The sequence below is a fragment of the Peromyscus californicus genome, unplaced genomic scaffold, assembly GCF_007827085.1.
Source record: "Peromyscus californicus insignis strain IS unplaced genomic scaffold, ASM782708v3 Scaffold_19__1_contigs__length_69161282, whole genome shotgun sequence".
Classification (NCBI taxonomy): Eukaryota; Metazoa; Chordata; class Mammalia; order Rodentia; family Cricetidae; genus Peromyscus; species Peromyscus californicus.
This window is the reverse complement of record NW_026294491.1, coordinates 64503916-64525130: the sequence shown is the minus strand read 5'-3', so window position 1 is coordinate 64525130 and position 21215 is coordinate 64503916.

Sequence of the window (21215 nt, the reverse complement as noted above, 5' to 3'; positions counted from 1 at the left end):
CGCTCCGCGTGGCCCCCTGGAAGTTGTAGTCCACTCGCTCCGCCCCTTTCAAGGCCAGAGGCATGTTCTTGTGCAGAAGTGTCATGCCTGGGAGAGCTAGGCTCTTTTCCTTCAGCTTCGCCTCATCTTGAACTTAAGCACTCGTTAGATGCAAAATGTAAAGGGGTGGCATAAAAACTTTTATGCAAGTTATATTTATTTTTTTAAATATTCCTAATAAAATTTCTTAAGCAGTTTTTGTTGTTGTGTTGAGACCCTACACAGGACCTCCACTCTGTGTAGCCCTGGCTGGCCCAGAAATTGCTTTGTAGACCAGGGTGGCCTCAGATTTATAGATAGCCTCCTGCCTCTGCTTCCCGAGTGCTGAGATTACAGGCATTCATCACTGGGCCTGGAAAAGGGAAAGAAAAAAAATTTTTTTCTAATGTTATGTGGTGGGCTACCATCTGGGTGTTGGGCCTCTGATAGAGCAGCCAGGCCTCTTAACCACCTAACCATCTTTGTAGCCCCTTAATTTATTTTTTAAGTTGGCATACACCATAGTGGGTTTCATTATGACATATTCTTAAATCATGTGATATTTCAGTTGTAAAATATTAAAATCTGTGGAAAAAACCCACCAGTGAAATATCAATATTTTATTTAAAGACATCAATTTCTCTCATTCCCTTCACTTTGCCCTCCTCTAGGCCCTGCTTGTAGGACAACTAGCTCAGCTCCCTTTTCATACACACTTCTCTAATTGTGCCCCCTATAGATCAATCATCTGGGCTTCTCCATTCAAAAAAGGACATATGAGGGGAAGACACAAAAGAGTGGAGCTCCCCTACACACAGGACTCTGGGCTAACTGCCAATACCATGGCCCTAGTGTGGATAGAGAGCCCGTTTTGTGATTAAGGAGAGACTCTCAGAGAGGCTTGGTGGATTTTCCAAAGCTATGTAGCTGATAGGCACTTTCAAATCCAGTATAACCTGACTCCTGCAACTGATTGTGTAACTGAGATTCACTGTGTGAGAAGGGTTAGGATGTAGTGAGAATTAGTCTAAGATCTTGGAGGTTCATTCACTCAGTAATGGTATACAATAAGAATAGTTATGCTGGGTCAGGCATGGTGATGTACATCTGTTATCCCAACACACAGATGGCTAACAGCAGGATTATTGTGAGTCATGGTCATAGTCATCGCCTAGCCAGTATGGGCTACATGGTGAACCCCATCTCAAAGGGAAAAAAAGAGAGTGTGCTATTCTCAAACCTGATAATCCAGTGTACTCAAAACTCTACTGCTATGAAATCGGAAGAAGCAATAGCCAGTATAGAGCATCAGTGAGCTGTGTATTTGGAAGTGGGAACATGACCTATAATCTGGAAGAACTGACAGATTCCTGGGACAGGACAGAATAACTGAACATAACTGACTTTTACAAACACAGGCTGGTTATTGGAAAAGCAGGGATGCTTTTTAGCCTTGTAGCTGGATCCGTGTTCTCTTAAGTGTTTTGTACCATCTGAACTTTGAGTAGTATCATGAAAAAAAGTCAGCTTGCACTGCATTAGATTTGGTGGGGCATGTCTGTCAAAAGACTATCCTCAAAGGGGCTGGGGATCCACGGAGAATGGCCGAAGTGCTAAGGCTAGCTGTGCATGTATGTTTTTCAGGAGAACTGGGAGTGGAGGTGAGAAAATAAAACCCATTTGTTTGCAGGGATGAGGCTTGGAAAGCCTTCAAGAGAACATCCAATCCAGGGAAAAGTCATTGACATGATGGATTTGATCTAGGAACAAGTCCCTAGAATTCAGAGGCAGATGCCTCAGTGGGGTACTTTTTGAAAGGGCCACACCCTGCCACTAAAAGCAAGTCCTGTAGCCACACCTTCTCAGAGGAGACACTGAGTGTCCCCACAGAGAAAGGAAGTTCATCCTGGTGCTCAGAAAATCACCTGCCACAGGAACACTTTTCCATGCTCTTCCATGGACTGCATGAGGCGACCCAGTGTCCTAGGGGGACTATGTTAATTGTAGACACTCTCATCTCATGCTGAACCAGCCATGGAGGTCTTAGGTGTGTGTACCAATCTTGGTGTTGTGAAAATTCCTTCCCTGGGGAGACGGATAAGTCTACCCTCTCCTCCTAAGGTTTGTCCTCCTAATGACAAGCCAAATAAGATTCTACCAAAATCCAACCTGGCAAACAAAGCGTTTATTGCACTCACTTTGCTTACATGGTGTAGTGAGGGGTTCTCCACAGAGCAAGGCGGGCCTCCAAGCAGCATCACTGGCATAGATGGTGGCTTCCCCATGGCTGTGTGGAAACTGTATACTAACTGTTCCAAAACTGTATACTCTAGCACCTCCCCTAGACATCCTGGAGCCACATGTGGTTAGGAAAGAATGACATACAAATACCCTGGAGGAAAAGCTGGGGCCTAAGTGAGGGTCCTTTGGCCCCTCCGCCTCCTCCCTCCTCCTGAGGGACTGTCTATAGGCTCCACCTCCTGGTGGGGACTCTTGCAAGCAAGCACTCCTGATCTAATGAAGATGGCAGCTGTTCTGCTCAGAGGACTGAGTTCTACAACTCCTGGCCCCAGGTTCATGAAAGGTTGATGCCGGGAATCTCATGTTTTATGTCTTCACAATGGAAGATGAATGCGATGTGGGATTCCTATGAATAGTCACCAGTATTTCTTTTAAAGACATTGCCTCTTACATCACAAGGAGACACTCATTGGTACCTGTCTCGGGGGACTTTGGGTGTTGTGTTCTCCGCCTCACCTTGACTTGACATTTATCGCACTCAAATTTCCTCTGCTCCCTCACTAAGAGGTCGACCCCGTTTTTCCTCCACTTTGCTCTCAGGCTTCTGCTTGGATCCCACTGGTGGAAGGCTCACATCGGTTAAATGTGGTTGGAACAATTATTGGGCGGAGATGGAGGCAAGATGCTGGCATTTCTGGGACTCCTTCATGGAGCTCTTGCTGCTCCTGTGGGAACTGGCGAGGCTGAGAACACTCTGTGCCAAGTTCCCCTCTGGGGCAGGCAGGGAGGAGTGTGCCAGCGTGAAGGATGCCAGAGAGGAACTGAGAGGAACCCTGACTCCGCACAAGGGGATCTGATTGCCAGCCCACACTTGCCACACATTCATAGCTGAGCCGAGGGCCATTGCTTAACTTCTCTGGCTTCACCCTGTGTGTCTAAGGGAAAGTCACTTAGCTGTTTATCTTTACTGTCCCACAGGGTGGTAGCTATGATTTAAGAAAAACAGAAAAGAGAAATCTAAGATAAATCAGAAGAGGCTAAGGAATTGGTCAACGGTCACATAGATATCAAGTGGCAAAGCTGAGACTTGAACCCAGGGCATGGCAGACTCCAGGCCTGAAACACCATGTCCTTGCCCTGACCACACCCTTGCAAAAAGTTCCTTTCATAAATTCTGTTCCAGGGTCCCTCACCCTCTCCTCTCACTTTCCTGCAGCACTTAGCAATCTTAGGTAATAGCTAAGAAGGACTCTCTAAAAAAAGATGTGTGTGTGTGTGTGTGTGTGTGTGTGTGTGTGTGTGTGTGTGTGTGTATGTGTGTGTGTATACAGGTGCCAACAGAAGGGGGTGTCAAATCTCCTGGAGCTAGAATTACAAGTGGTTGTGAGCCACCCTACATGAGTGCTGGAAACCAAACTCAGGTCCTCTAGAAGAACAGCAAGTGCTCTTAACCACTGAACTATCTTTCCAGACCCATAATCAATATTTTAATCTACTTCACAAATCATTTTCTTAACTATGTGTGCCCTAGAACATGTTGCAAACCTAAAGTATGGACAATAAGCCAAACCCCCAAATGCTTGCATTGGCAGTCCTGTAGCCTGATATTTCCCAGGTAGGTCTAAAGTTCACTGCTGACTTGTAGGGCAATTCCCCCTCCAGCACATGGTACATGATTAATAAGTGGGGAGGAACAATGATGGTACAGGTCATACAAGAAGAGCCAAGGAATTGAGCTCACTGTTTGAAATGGCTCACAGGGCTTAATCAGTGAAAAGAAAAAGAAAGTGTGAACTAGAACAAGACTGCTCTTCTTCTTCCCTAGCTTATGCAACCATGGGTCCAAGGGCAGAGGCTGTAGGCACTTCCACACTCCTCCCAGTTCCCACTCTTGATCCAGGCTTACACTGCAGGAAGAGAAGCCAAGCCAAGCTCTTATCTGCCACTCAGCCCGCCGTGTTCAGTCTCCTTAACCCTAACAAGGTCTCGTGGACTTCAGCCAGCTCAGACTCTCTCACTTGCTTATGCCTACCCTAGGTACATTTCAAAAGGCCTCGACCTTCCCCAACTTCAACTATGATTCGACAACTTTGCTGAAGGAGCAAAGGAGTCATGGGTGGGGTTGGCATACCAGGCATCTGTACCTGGTGCCCTGCCCGCACTCTGCAGGTCTTCCTGAGTTCAAGACAGCTGCCATTGGCAGAACCACAGCATAGTGAGCTGTGGTCTTCTTGCCTGTTGAGGGTTTTGCCCCAAGAAGTTGATTGGCAAATATCTTGGCAGGGCGCTTGTCTTCAGGGGAACTCCACAACAAGGAATGGAGCTGGGAGATAGATGGTTCCCAGAGTTCCTCTGAGGTCCAGGAAAGCTTAGCCTTAGGAGTGCACCACAGTCTTGCTCAAGAGAGCTAGCTAGCTTTCCTTCCCATTCTCCCTGTCTCCCTTGTGCCCTCATTGGTCATTATTGCACCCCCACCCCAGAAAAAAAAAAAGGCAACAGTTTTCACGTGCTTGTCTGAGTCAGCTGCTGGAGAAATACAAACTAAAGACAGTGACTGGAAAGGGAATTATCTACACCCGCCTTGCCTCTTTCCTACTCCGATGTCCTTGTCCACCTTGTTTCTGAACCTGTCACTATGAGCCACCCAATACTTCCTGACAGATTGTTCCATCACACCCCATCTCTCCTTGGAACACATGGGCTCCTGAGACAACCCCCTTCTCCATTTCCCGCCTACCATGTCTGCTGTGAGCTTGTTCAAAGGGAGTGTCATCCTCACCTTGCCCCTGAAGAGTGCATGCCCACAGAGCTCCACCTCATCTCTCCCGCATTCTCACTTGGCATTGCTGAAAGGCCTCACCAACTTCAGTGGCTTTGATGGCAGCTAATGCCATATTTTGAGTACTTTCTTATGTTCATCTGCTGGATGGAACCCTGGCTTAGACCATGGTCACCTAAGCATGCCCTCAGCTAAGTCTTCATGGCAGAACCTTTTCCTCTGAAGACACTTGGCAGAGATGAAATAGAGAGAAGGAAGGGAGGAGGCAGACTGAGGACAGGCATGGGGTGATTTTCATAAAGGTATGTGTCCTAGTTAGGTGATGTTATTAACTATACACAGCCAAGAGTCACCTGGAAAGAGAGTTTCTCAACTGAGGAATTCCCCAGATCAGACTGATTCATGGCCATGTCTGTGGGGAATTGTCTTGATTACTGATTGATATGGGAGGGCCCTGCCCACTATGGATGGTGCCAACCCTGGGTAGGTGATCCTGGGTTTCATAAGAAAGCTGTCAGAGCAAGCCATGGAGAGTAAGCCTAAGAACTCCCCAAAGAGCATCACAAAAAAAAGGAGGGCTGGAGAGATGGCTCAGGTACTGCTCTTTCAGAGGACCAGAGTTCAGCTCCCATCACCAACATACAGTGGCTCACAACCCTCTGTGACTCCAGTTCCAGGGGATCTGATGCCCTCTTCCAACCTCCACAGGCACACACAAATAAAAAATTAATGAACTTTAAAGGAAGGGGGAAGGAAACTTTCAGAAAGAAAAATCTAGATGCTTTTTGAGAGGGAAGAATGGATGTTGGGAAATCAACCAAGAAATGTCTACCATACTTCATATGTGAGGAGCAAACTGTTCAGAGTTTTTAAGGTAACTGAAGTGAGCATCATGATGTACACGAGATAGAGAAACACGTGATGGCTCCAGGGTCCTTGTTCCACGATGGTTCCCAGCAGCCTGCACTGGCTGGTGGCAGGAGTGCGGAGAGTGAGTGGTTGGATTGATTTGAAGTTGGAGGCTTGCCAGATATGCATCCTGAAAGGCCAGCTGGGCAAGATTCAAGTGGAGGGTAATAGAGAGCTTGGGGTGATGGATGGGAGAAGATGTGAGTTTGAAAGGGAGCTGATGGATTAGATGGAGCAGGTTCCAAGACTGAGGGCTTAGATGAACTCAGAGAAGGTGCACGAGGCTCAGGAGAGCTTGGGTGCATACACAAGGGACAGCAAGCAAAGGCAGCAAGCTAGAGAAAGCAAGTAAGAGAGCAGAAGGGAAAGACGCTGTCTTTAACCCAGGACCACATCAGTAATGCCAGGAGTCTCCCTGGGCTCTGTTGTCTGAAGAGAGACACTGTGTCACATGTCTGACAGTTTATGATGGGTTTGCTAATCTAATACACAAAAATCTCACACCAGCATCAGAAATCTGAGACATGGGCTGGAGAGATGGCTCAGTGGTTCAGAGTGCTTGCTGTTCTTACAGAGGACCCAAGTTCTATTGGTTCCCAGCACCAACATCAGATAGTTCATATGGGTCCAGGGGATTTCACATCCTCCTCTGGCCTCCATGGGCACCTGCACCCACATGTGTATTTTAAAATAATACAACAAATCTAAAGTATTAAGTGTGTGTGTGTGTGTGTGTGTGTGTGTGTGTGTGTGTGTGTGTGTGCAGTTGCCCATGAAGGTTGGGGTCACCAAATGCTCCTAGAGTTGGGGTTACATGTGGTTGTGAGCTCCCCACCATACTTGTTGGGAACTGAAGTCAGGGCCTCCGCAAGAGGGCAGTAAATGCTCTTAACTGCTGAGCTATCTTTCCCGCCTACCCCCATACTAAAAGAAAGAAAGAAAGAAAGAAACCTGAGCCATATCACCAATGTGTGCCTTGCCTGTCATTTCCCATAAATGTCAGTCTAGCTGGCCTATTGCATTTAAAAGCTGCTTGGACTTCCCTTTGTTTTGACATTGAGTACTAATAAGTCTGAGATCACTTTAAGGTTTTCCACCATTTAAAGACTCTGGAAAAATTGTTTGTTTATTTTATCTTTTTCTGTCAGAGATAGCCTACTTTGGTTCTTGGAACAGACTAGAGTGGGAAGATGCTAAGAATGCAAGTGTTCTAACCACTAAGTTTTAATCAGACTTACTCTGAGCTCAAGGGATATGCTTGGTAGGGTTTTGTGCATTACGAAGGCAAAAGCAACGAGGCTTGAAGCCACTACAGCGCTGTCTCCTGCATGCTCATCAGAAAACACATTTCCTGATCACACCATGAAACACACACACACACACACACACACACACACACACACACACAGAGAGAGAGAGAGAGAGAGAGAGAGAGAGAGAGAGAGAGAGAGAGCACGCTAACAAATGTAACCATCTATATTTCCTGTTCATCTTCTCAAGACCTACATTACTATAAAAGAATCATTTCTTATTTAGTTTTTAATAACTCTCCATTAGACATTAATAACACAATAAAACAGTTAAGCAAGTTTTCCACTTAGACCTCATGTACAAGAGAGAGATGTTTAAGTTTGGGGTAGGGTGGCAGTCAGGCTGGCGTATTGGGTAGAATGTGAAATGCTGGCTACTACAAAGGACCAAATTCATAGTCAAGCTACTGACATGTTATCAGTTTATCTATCATTTACATTTATTCACAGATGGGCCTGGAGATGATGGAATCACTTGCATCTGTGTTTCATTGGCTATCTGTGTCACATGGCCATCCCTGTCTGCACAGAAGGCTTGGAAGTGGTCTTAGAAATAGGTTTATTGAGCACACGGGCAGGCTGCCACCGACAGAGACCCCTGGACACAGAAACCAGGCTCTACTTAGAATAACTTCTTCCAGATGACCACTGGGACTGTCACAGTCACTGCTATTCATTGTTATGTTAACTTTTCCTAGGGAGACACAACTGAATGTCCAGTCACTCCAGATGGGCATGCAGAACAGATTCAAGTATGATCCCATTGAAGTCAATCATGGTGAAATCAGTTCGTTTACTTCACACTTTCCTATAGAGGACAGGTGAGGGGTTACAGAAGTATAGATGACCCCGAACATATGCATTACTGCAAAGTCCCAACATATTCTGGGTGACAACATCCTGGAAGCTACATCGTCGAGTCCAGCTTTTTCCCAGCCTTCACTTCCCATCAACTCCAGCATCTCCCATGACCACTTGCAGTGGAGAGAGGGCAGTAGCCAGATCTCAGGTGAGGGCCTCCAGATTTTCCTTTCCTCAGTCTACTGTGGAGTGTTAATAGTTCCATTATCATCACCATAAGCCTGGATACCATGGTATTGATTTGTTCTTGTTAGCATGGCTGCCTGAGCAATTCCAAGATGGCGTCTATCATGACAGGAGGGAGAATGTGTGATACAGCAGTCATGGTTCTCATGGCTCTCGTCTTTGGAGCAGCAGTACTATAAGCATCCTGTGCACTCTCTTTTCATGGATGTTGTACCAGAAACGCCATTAGGGGGTAGAAATACATTTCTATTTGAAGCAGAGGGCAGATAGATGTCCTGAATAATGATAATAGTAATAACAATATAAATAATAATAAAATACATTTCTATGGGGTCAGCCATTTTTCTCATAATCCCTTCAAAAGATTCAGGATTCTAAGTTTGGGATTTCTCAGGTATAACACAAATCTGTGTTGAGTCTTCTAGTCACTGAACACAGTTTAAGATCTTCTATTAGGTGTGGTGATATATTGGGTACCTTAATAAACTTGTCTGAGGATCAGAGAAGCAGAACAGCCAGCCCCTAATTCATACCTCTCCGAAATCCTCAGCCTAAAGAGAGTGAGTCCCCGTTTCCTCATGCCTTATATACCTTTCTCTGCCCTGCCATATTACTTCCTGGGATTAAATGCATATGTGCTTTCCAAGCAAAGGCATGAGATCTCAAGTGCTGGGATTAAAGGTGTGTGCCACCACTGCCTGACCTCGGTGTCTAATCTAGTGGCTAGCTCTGTCCTCCGATCCCCAGGCAAATTTATTAGGGTACATAATATATCACCACAATTAGATCTCTCATTTCCCTCAGCAATGTTTTATCATTTTTAAGGTTTTTAAAATCAATTTAAATATTTTTGTGCATGTGTTTTGCCTGCATGTATGTCTATATACTGCTTGCTTGTCTGATGCCCCTGGAGGCTAAAAGAGGGTGTCAGATGTGCTAGGACTGTGATATTTGTGAGTCAGGATATGGGTGCTGGGAACTGAACCTAGACCATCTGGAAGAACAGCCAGTACTCATAACCCCTTAGCCATCTCTTCAGCCCAAAGTGTTGTCATTTTGAGCACTATCCTTCCATATGCTCTGTTTGATTTATGTCTCAATGCTTCTCAGGCTTTGGGTGTTATTATACACAGTGCTTTCTAAATTTATAATTGTCTATTACTGGAACCTGTCCAGCTTCCATCTGGGCCAGCCTTGCATTGTCCCTGGGCAGGTCATTTTGTTGTTGTTGTTGTTTTGAGACAGGGTATCCATAGGCTGATTGCCAATATGAGTCTTCTTGCTCAAGCAATCTTCCCATTCCAGGCTTCCCTGCAGCCACTGCCCCTGCTCCAGAACCATGGCACTTTGTAGCCAAGAGGAACCAACACCGGCTAGCCTGCCATCCTACAAACAATGCTGTGCTTTGTCTCTTGCCCCGGCATCCTGTGTCTCCAGGAAAATTTATCAGGTGACTGTGTTAGCTTGTAAATAAAGTAAAATTCCAGCCCTCTCCAGTTTGTGGAGTTTCCTATTTATATTTATCATGATCAAAAGCCACTAAATGTCACTGGCTTACCAACCGTTTTTAGCCTTCAGGGATCTTAAACAGTAGACCCGGTTCAGTCTTAAAATGAAAATCAGTCTTAAAGGGAGTCAGTGATGACAGTATGAACTATGAAGTCCCTGGGTATATATAACCTGGTATCAGGACCACCACACTATATAACCCCCGGCAGAGTGTTTACAGCATAAGCTAGGAAAAGCAAGATTTCTTCTTTTCCTAACACTATGGATGGTAAAATACACCATAATTTTGGATATCACTGAGAAACGAAATGCCACCTATTAAATGATGACAAATACTCTTTTTATTCAGATTTTATTGTGTATTTACGGAAGTAGTCATTTTAGACTTAGATTTACTGTTTATCCATCTTGCTCACATATGAGGATAAAAGGCATATGAATTGGAAGGAAGAAATAAGAACTATTTACAGGCATCATGGTTGTTTACATGGAAAGTTCAGAAGAATAGAAAATAAAAAAAACTATTGTGATCCCCCCCATTGCAAGATTGTAGTGATATGTTGTGTACCCTAATAAAATTTGCCTGAAGATCAGACGACAGAACAAGCCACTAGATTAAACATAGAGGCCAGGCAGTGATGGCACACACCTTTAATCCTAGCACTCGGGAGGCAGAGATCCATCTGGATCTCTGTGAGTTCAAAGCCACCCTGGACTACATGAGATTGACTCAGTCTAGGAGAGAAACAGAGCCAGGCAGTGGTGGCACACACCTTTAATCCCAGCACTTGAGATCTCATGCCTTTGCTTGGGAGGCACACAGGCCTTTAATCACAGTACTAAGAAGGAAGAGATATGGCAGGGCAGAGAAAGGTATATAAGGCGTGAGGAGACAGGAACTAAAGGCTTTTCGGCAGAAGCGCCTCTTTTAGCTGAAGCCTTTCAGCTGAAGACATTCAGTCAGAGGATTCGTGGAGTTGGCGAGGTGGGACATGGCAGTGGCTTGTTCCTTTGTCTCTCTGATCTTCAGGCAAATTTTATTAGTGTACCACACAAGATACTAGGTGAATATACAAAAGTTGCTTCTATTTCCAGGAACTGGTAATGAACAATTATAAATTTAAAAAGAAATGCCACATATAATGCCACCAAAATCCTGTGAAATATTTAGAGATAAATCAAATAGACTCTGTGGAAGGTTTGTGCTCACAGCCATCGCACACCGCTGAGAGGAATCAAGGACCTAAATGAATGACAAGCTCAGGGGACTCAGTGCTGCTAAGGTGTCAATTCTTCCCAGACTGATCTATAAATTCACCATAATCCCCCAAAACCCAAATCCAAGCAGCTTTTGTATTGAACCAGAAAAATCAATTATAAGATATATAAGAAAAAGCAAAGCCTCGAGGATAATTTGAAACAAAAAGTTGAAGACATACAGTACTTGCCTTCCTGATTTGCTTTACAGTTCAGCAATCAAGACCACAAGAAGTGACAAAGAGATAGAGATATGGATCAATGAAACAGAACAGAAAATAAACCCACACTTACACAATCCATTGATTTTCAATACATGTTGAGTTCGGTAGAGAGAGGACAGCCATTTCAACACATGGTAATGAAGCAATTGGACATTGGCACGATGCCTTGGGCCGAGCACAAAAAATTAAATTGAAACAGACTACCCACCTACTTGTAAATTTCTAAGTCTCATACAAGGTTTTTAAGGAAACACAGGAGAAAATCTTGGTTTGGGGATAGAGTTCATGGAAAGCATAAGATAGAAAAAAACTGAAAAATTGGAATACACAAAATTTAAATGTTCTGTTCTTCAAAAGACACTGTTAAGAAAAGTGAAATCAGAAACCACAGATTGAGATGCCTTGTGTAAAACACGATAACCAGAATTCTTACAACTCAGTAAGAGAAACAATCCTCTTCAGAAGGGTTGTTTTGTCATTTTGTCAAAGAAGATGTATGAATAGCAAAGGATCCCACAAAAAAGATGTCCAAAATCATTAGTAAACTTAAAACTGCAAATTAAAAACGTTAATGAGGGGTAGAGCAATTGCTTGGGGGTTCAGAGCACTGGCTGCTCTTGCAGAGGACCAGGATTTGGTTCTCATCACCCACATGGTGGCTCACAACCTCCTGTAACCCCCAGTTCCGTGGGCATCTGACACCCTCTTCTGGCCTCCACAGGTACTACATATACTTGGCACACATACATACATGCATGCAGACACTCACACACATAAAATAAATAATAAATAAAAATGGCCTCAATAAAAGGTGAAGAAAGAGCCCACAGAGTTTGGGAAGTAGGTGACAAAGGAAGTTGGATAAAGTAATGAGTACGATTGTCCCTCAGCACAGTGGGGTGACCGTAGCTGATGATGTCCTGCTAAACATTTTATGAACAACTAGATGAGAGATGCTTAAAGTGTCCAAACACAAAATGATGCTGAGGAGATGGAGATATTAGTACCCTCATTTGATGTATACACATTAATACATACTGTGCACTTGACAGGATAGAGAATCCCTTAAGATGGGCCTCTGGGTGTGTCTGAGGGGAGTTATCTTGAGTATGTTAAAGGAAGTGTTGAAGACCTGCCCACTGTGGGTGGCATCATTCCCTGACTGAGCTGCTGGGCTTCATAAAGCTTGAAGGCCAGTTGAGCAGTAGCACGCTTTCATACCTTTCTTCGTTTGATTCACACAACCCTACAGAAGAGAAAATCACAAACAAAAACCACAGCACACACAAGGAAATGATTCACCACGAGTAAGAGTTGGCATCCCAAAGAGCCAGATTAAATTTTAAACAATTTAAGACAATTAAATATTTGTATAGGCTTTGACTGGTACCTATATTAATGACACGAATGAAATCTTTTTAAAACACAACAAGAAGAGACTAATTCTCACAGAGTCCATTCTCAGTTTTAAGGGCCCTTAGCTGAACGTCTGTAGAAAGCAGAGCCTGAGACAAGAGCGAGGAAGCCCACGATAGCTACCTCATCTTCAAATCGCTGTTCATCATTTCTGAATAGAGTAAGAGCAACTGGGGCTGGGTAAGAATCGAGACTGTGTGCTGTGGTGTCGTAATGTCCTCATCTCTATTGCTAAGGAGACACTGAGGAAACCACACCTGGATATTCGGCAGGCCTGTTTGTTGCAGTCTTATCTAATCTCTGGATGGTGCAATATGGTCATCTATAAAGCTCACGGTAGGCAACCATGCAACCCAGTTACCAAAACAAACAAGGAAAAAACAAACAAAACTGCACACACACACACAAATGTCATGTCGTAAGTTCACAGTTTTGTGTTAGGTCTCATTCATAGCTTCCTGGAGCACATGTGACCTGTGGGCTTTGAGTTGGACACAGCTGGAGAGTTCTTCTGAACACTGTGGAAAGAAACAGCACCACCGGTTAGAAGGGAGAAAGAAAGTGGCATGTGTCTTCTCAACTCCCTCGAGTTCCATATTGCTCACATTTCTCTCCAGGGGCTCCTGCAATGTGGCACCACTCACCCTGTGATGCCACTCTGCTGTGGATGATTGATTGATAAATAAAACCCTGATTGTCCAGTAGCCAGGCAGGAAGTATAGGTGGGACTAGCAGAGAGGAGAATTGAGAGAACAGGAAGGCAGAGAGGAGGAGACACAGCCTGCCGTCCAGGGAGCATCATGTAAAGTCAGCAGGTAAAGTCACGGAACACGTGGTGACATATAGATTAACAGAAATGGGCTGAGTATAAGAGTAAGAGCTGGACAATGGTAGGCCTGAGCTAATGGCTGAGCAGTTTAATAATATAAGCGTCTGTATGTTTATTTTATAAGTGGGGTCCGGGACTGCTGGGGATTGGCGGGACCCGGAGAGAAAAACTCTAGCTACACCACTCAGGAGACTGAACCCCATGTCCAAAACCAGAGGCACAGCTTGGTGGAGACACGCATGGCACATGGGACCCAAGGGCCAGGTCTCCAGCCAGTGTGCTGCACACACAGTGTACCTGCTCACCCAAACCAGGCCTTTGCAGGGAGCGGGGGATCTGGAGAAGAAGCAAGGCAGTTTGAAGAGCTGCAGCAAAGTGTGGTGCGGATGAGAAATAGAGATGTTACAATTGAGAAAGAAAGACCCCAGTGGGTGGATTAACAGGCCCAGGCGAAGACACATCTGAGAATTGGAGATGACAACCTTACATGGTGTTTCTCAGTGCTACGTTCTGGGGAAGGGAACTGAGAGGTGAAGCATGAAAGAATTAAATTGTGAAATGTATGCCCAGTGAGACGTTCAGAAGTGGAGGGGATGAGTAGGGAAGACACTGAGAAAGGATACGTTTTTAAGAATCAGTTTTGAGGTAAGGTGTGTGTGTGTGTGTGTGTGTGTGTGTGTGTGTGGTTGTTTGTGTGTGGAGACCAGAGGTCAACCTCTGTGTCATCGTTGGACACTCTCTACATTGGTTTTTGAGACGGGGTCTCTCAGTTTTACCTGGAGGTCTCCAATTTAGTCAGACGGGCTGGCCAGTGAGCCCCAGGAATCTCATCTCAGCCGCCCCAGCACGGGGACTGCAAGCATAAGCGTGCACCATCATGCCCAGCTTTTCACATGGGTTCTGGAGATAAACCCAGGTCCTTACCCTTGGAAGAAAAGTGTTCTACTGCCTGAGCCATGTCCACAGCCCTTGATGCAGAGAGAAGAACGTTGTAATTGATTTGGGTTTGCTTTTCAGCATTTTATTTATCAGTTATAAATTAAAATTTGTCCTTAAACTCCTAAATTCATCTTATTAATTCTACTTAATATTTTAGTCCTGGTACACTTTACATAAAATAATTATCTTCAGGAAAACTTTAATACAAATTAGACTAGTGGCTTAAGGGAATTTGATATTCATTAATGCTAAGTAAATTTGATTGAATGGACTAATTTCATTTAGATGCTTTAAAAACATTTGTAAATTTAATAGATTTGATTTTTCTTTATAAAGGTAGAATAACTAAATGCAATAAACTTGCAACTCCAGAAACTAGTCTTTCTTGTATGATCAAACAACTCCACAATACAAGTTCCCGTAACCATTTTAACATTGATTATAAATTAAGTGGCTCTCTCTTATACCATTTAACATCAAATCAAGCCAACATTTAATTTGGAATCATAGACCAATTTGTCATTTGCTTGAATATGCCAAATTCAATTATATTTTGCAAGCATTTAAAATACTCAACTTGTAGAGATTACCTTGAATGAACACCAGCTAATTAATGCCAAGGGTTTGATGTACTTTATAACTCCTGTTATTCTGGGCTTAAGAAATACTTAGGAGACTAAGCTTCATAGTGGTTTTAAGTTTCTGTCATCCAGAGCAAAGTTCAGTCCCTAGGTGCTGCTGCTTATGGGACTGTCTTAGTTTGCTTTCTATTGCTGTGATAACATTATGAACAAAAGCAACTTACAGCTTCCAGCCCATCATTGATGGAAGTCAGAACAGGAGCTCAAGGCAGGAAGCTGGAGGCCCAAGCTGAAGCAGAGGCCATAGAGGAGTAGCACTTAGGCATGCTCCACGTGGCTTGCTCGGTCTGCTTTCTTATACCATCCAGGACAGAGGCCTGAGGTTGGCACATTTTCTGAATTGAGGTTCCCTCTTCCCAGATGACCTGAGCTTCTGTTAAGTTGATTCAAATCTAACCAGCTCAGAGACAGAGACATTTGGTAGAGGGCCCTCAGGCCTGGAACCACCCATGTCTACAGTGGCTCTTCCTGTAACACAGAGTGACATGCCGAGACCTTGTGTCAGTCAGAGTTTTCTAGAGAACAGAACTCAGGCAATGAACATGTATCACACAAGGGTCTATTAGATTGGCTTACATGACAGGGGCTGGGTAGTCCCCCACTGGCTGTCTGCACACCAAAGAGGCTGCCTGGTGCACAAGGTCAGGTGCAACAGCATCCTCGATCTGGCCCTGGGGCCTGGAGGGTTCCTGGAGGGCAACTGGGAGGTGGGAAGCCAGACCAGCTGGGTTCCGTGTCAGCATCAGATGCCAGCAGGACAAACTCACTTTCCAGAGAGAAGAGAGGATGTGCCGGCGAAGGCAGCTTTGCTTCGTCCTGGATTTCTTTATATTTTACCTGGTTGGGGCAGGTGCTGTACACTTTGGGGAAGAGTCTGTGAGGAGACGTTTCCACAGACCCGGCCAGAAGCCCATATGTCTCTTAGTTGATTCCAGATCCAATCCATCACAGACTCCCAAAGTCCACACCCTTCATGTGGGCTTGCTGCCCCTAGCTAGGAATATTTGCCCATGTAGTGCTTTTGTGTGGGCTCCTTGACTACTTGAGTGTCTGAACTCAAATCTCCTGCCAGCTTTCCAGTCATCTACAAACTTCAAGGCCCATCTGAACACACTCCACTTAATGATATCAGCAGAATCTGTTCTTCTGGCTTTGTTTTTGTTTGTTAGCTTTAGGTTCACAACATCCCTGAATGTCAGAAATAAAACTAGGTATATTCAGATAAATCAATCTTAAGAGCAGCAAACAGAGAAAATATTAATCCGAAAAGTGCCAGATTATCAAAATAAATGACAAATATTTAGAAGACCTTGAATGAAAAGATTTATTTTATTTGTGTGTGTACACACATACCTGAGTGCCCATATATGTACCACGTGTGTGCAGAATGCTAGAAGACCTCGCCCTGAGCTGGAGGTGTAGGTGGCTGTGAGCTGGCTGACGTAGGTGCTAGGAACCGAACTTTGTCCCCTGTTCTCGACTGCTGAGCCATCTCTCTAGCCACAGACTTCTTTTTATTTGAGGCAGGGTCTTACTGTAGAGTCCTGACTTTTTGTGTAGACCAGATTGTCCTCAGATCACAGAGATCCACCTGCCTCTGCCTCCTGAGTGGTGGGGTTAATATCGTGGGCCACCATGCCTGTTGTGTAAAAGATCTTTAATTTTTATTTAAATAAATCTCTAAAAGAAAAGAAGAAGGGTTGGAGGGAAATATTATAATGTACCAATTAAATCTAACAATCGCTGGTCACTTAAAAACAAAGCATAAATGGCTGGGGAGATGGCTAGTAGTTAGCAACACTTGCTTGCTGCTCTTGCAGAGAACTGAAGTCCACATCACCCACATGGGGCAGCTGACAATGACCTCTAACTCCTACTCCATGGGACCCAAAACCCTCTTCTGGCCTTCAATGGTATGTACACACACATGCACACACCCACTGTCCTATCACCCCTCACCACACACACACACACACACACACACACACACACACACACACACACACACACAAACACACACACACACACACTAAAAATAGTAAACTAAATAAAACTTCAAAAAGTGGACACTGGTAAATGTATAATGGATACAGGATGCTGGTTTGAATGACAAGTTCAAGGTTTCCAGTAATGAGCTGGAGATTAAGAATACTGATTGTAGCCAACACTGTTGATGTCCCCTTACATCCTCTCTGTCTGTGCAAGGTCACTTGCAGCTGTGATAGGCAGCTGTCACTGAGTGGCCAGCCTCTCTCAGACATGTCTCTTCTAAGCCTGTGGTGATATTTTACTTGTGCACTAATAAAGCTTATCTGGGGGATCAGAGGAAAAAGCCAGCCACTGTATTAAACATAGAGGTCAGGCAGTGGTAGCACACACCTTTAATCCTAGCACTCAGGAGGCAGAGATTCATCCAGATCTCTGTGAGTTCAAGGCCACCCTGCGAGCAGAGCCAGGCATGGTGGCACATGCCTTTAATCCCAGCACTAGTTAACCATAGAGGTCCAGAAGTCTGTATAGACAGACAGGAAGTGATTGAGCTGGGCAGAAAAAGGAAGTGATGTAGCTGGGTGGAGAGAGGAAGTAAGATGGCAGGGCACAGAAAGGTATATAGACGTGAGAGGACAGGAAGTAGCTCTCTCTGGAGGCTGAGGAGTTGGTGAGGTGAGGTTGGCTGTGGCTTGTCTTATTCCTCTGATCTCTCAGTTTTCACTCCAGTGTCTGGCTCCGGGTTTTTTTTGTTTGTTTGTTTGTTTTTTCTTTAATAAGACCGTTTAGTAATTCGTCTTACATAAGCCCTGTGTTTTATTCCCACTCCATGAAAACGTGAGCATGTGCAGCCTGGAGGTTTGGATGCGTTAACACCAGGGGCAGCTTTCAACCCACGAGGGAGTCGGGCTCGGAACACTTCCGAGAGTGAGCTGCCCCAGGTGTCCTTGCAGTACCTGGCTCCTCACTGCTCCTCATGGCTCTGTCTCTCCTTGGCCTCCCACTTCCGTGTTTCTTGATGCCCCTTCAAAAACGCCTGTGCCCACCCTCTTGTTTAAGGGTGACTTTCTGAAGACTTCAAATGAGATACTAATTAACTTTAAAATTTTAATGTTGGCATGCTTGCTACCGTTAAAAAGTCGTTACCACAGTGACACAGATAGAATTTGTAGCTTCCAAACACGTATAGAATGAAAACAGTTTTTAAAAAAACTTGGATTAATAAATATGAGAAAGGAATGGGATAGAAGAAATAAACATAAAGGGAAAACAAATATTATATTTCACAGACCCAAGATGACATTGACTGTAGAATAGGCCTGATTTTTTTATGTAACCAATAAAGAAAAAGGCTGGTAATTACAGGAATTATAAGAAGCATCCTAATTTCAAAGATATGAACATGTGTGTCTTATGATTGATGAAATTTAATGGCACAAAGAAAGATTACAGAAATAAATATAAATATTCAATAATCATAATTAATAACATCAAGCAGCTAAATAATTTAGGGGATCAGATTGCCTAACTGGAGTGTGCTTAGCAGATTCCCTGTGCTGTTCTGTCTACTTCAAACACCGATGACAGGAAGGTGGCAGAGAGAGAGAATGAGATGAACTAACAGATCCTACCTGAAGCCAAGCTCCGGCTGCTGCCAGGGTGAGACAGGCTCCCTCCACCAACGGCTTTGCAGAAGAGGAGTGACTCCTCAATGGTAAAATCTCAGCTCATGAGAAGGCTGTAATGTCATGTTCCCTAAAGATTATAGAAGTAAAATAACCTCAAAATACAGCAAGGAGAACTGGGTGTGATGGTGCATGCTTTTAATCCCAGTACTCAGGAGGCAGGGGTAGATGGATCTCTGTGAGTTCAAGATCAGCCTGGTCTACATAGTGAGTTCAAGGACAGCCAGGGATACACATATACATGTACATGAAGGAGGAAAAGAGTTAAATACAAGAAAAATCTCAAATTTGCAACACATGGGGTTTTTTAATCTTAACTTTTATAGATCAAGTAAATAAAAATCCATGTCTTTGGAAAACATTATTATAACCATAATATACCGAATACATATTGAATCTTCTACTCCCAAATTTAAAATATAGGCTTTCTTCAGCCACACAGAACACTTGTAGAAATGGGGCATATGTTAAGCGGGGGAATAAAATCCATAAATGCTATTTAAAAAGAAGTAGTCAATACTACACAGAGTGTCTGACTGCAGGCCAATTAAGTTAAAAAGCGGAGCCAACAGAGAACATAAACACATTTGGAAATTTAAAAACAATATTCCTAAGTAGTTTGGAGTGGGGGTCAAAGACAATATTGTATGGAACATTAGGGAACATTCCGTGTCAGAGAAAATAAACTGACCTGGCAAAACTCAACAGGTGCAGGGGAAGCAGAAGCTTAAAGTGTTCTCAACGAGGCCTGAATATTTTTTTTTTTTGTTGTTTGCAATTATCTCTAGGGTTTTGCTGCCAGCACAAGATGAAAATATACCCTCTGATCCCGGTGTGCCTGTGCCCAGTCCAGTCGCTACCTCCAGGACACCAGAAACACACGCAGCCCTCAAGAACAAACTAAACAGCAGCAGATGCTTCATCATAAATGCTGATGTCTGTTATTCTGGGGACATCATCGTGCTGATGTTCAGCCCAGGTGACGTCACTATCCAGAGCACCTGCCGTCTCTGTTCCAGTCTGGAACATCTCCACCCAGGTTGAGAGAGGTGTCAATCACTTTTTGTAAGAGTAACTAGCAGGTTCTTGTTTCATGTTTCAGCAAGTTAAGGGCATCTTCTTCCGTTTTCTCAACAGAACACCCACAGCGCTTGTGCTCACACGTATGTAGGTATTATCTGTCATGCAGGTGTGCATGTGTGTGGAGGTCTGGAGCTGACTTGGTGTGTCTTCTGGCTTACCTGGGGGGAGGGGTGTCTCCTGTCTCTGTCTGCTGAGTGCTGGTATTACAGGAGGCTCCACGTCTCCCCAGCTCTTCTGTGGGTTCTGGGTATGTGAACTGTGTTTTTCACACTTGCATGGCAACTGCTTTACCCTCAGAGCCATCCCCCAGCCTTCTGCTGGTTGACTATCTGCCATACTGAATAAAAATATTGCAACCCTGTCGGCTCACATTGGACACTCTTGGAATGCTGGCGACAATCATGGCCTACGCCTCTCTGAAGCTCCCTCCTCCCTCCGTCCTCTTTATTCTTTCACTCTGCCGAAGCTTCTCTCACTTCTGTTTGTTGCACACACTGAAACTGTGTCTATGTGTTTCGGCAGAGTGTGCTTCTCAAACAGAAATCGAATTGGTATAGTCATAGGATCTTGATTTTTTTGGCTTTTACTCATAGTCATTGACCCCTCCCTCCCAGTAAGTGCAGTGAGCTAGGGGCCTGAAGAGGGAGGCAGATCCCCTGGCTGGAGTTTCCTCAGGCTCGTGAGCTATCTAAAGTAGGTGCTGGGAATTGAACTCTGGTCCTCTGCAAGAGAAGTATGTGCTCTTAAGCAGTGAGTCAGCTCTACAACTTTTAATGGTAGAAAGCGTCAGGCTTTCTTGTCTGCCCAGGCCTTGAATCACGTGGGCTTCTCTTTCATACTATTGTAGCTGTCTTTGCTGGTTCTGGGATGTGCTGAGATCCTCTGTTTTCTCATGGGTCCAGCCTTATCCTTTTTGGATTTCTTTTTCCAGCACACAACCTTTGCTCTTAATACCTGGGCTTAGCAGGCTGCAAGCTCAGCGTGCTTGCTCATCCGTGCACTCCTGTGGCTCAGGTAGGAACGCGGGCCTCAAATCTCCACCTGCGCCTGGACTGTTGACCCTTTGCCACTGCGATGCATCTGTGAATTCTCGCCAAGGCTCCTCCTCCAGAGGCTGAGCGGAGAGACCAGGATTCCACATAGACCCGAGACCACCCTGCAAACCTCTTGCAAGTCTTCTAAAAGCGCCCAGCAGTTGAGGCTCCCACCTGGCTCGTCTGCCTTCCCTCCATCCTTCACAGGGTCTCAGGGGGTCACCACCCGGGACAGCATGCCCAGCCTCCCTGGTCCTGGCTCCTGCATTCACACCAATAAGTTTGTCTTAATACGATCCCACTCA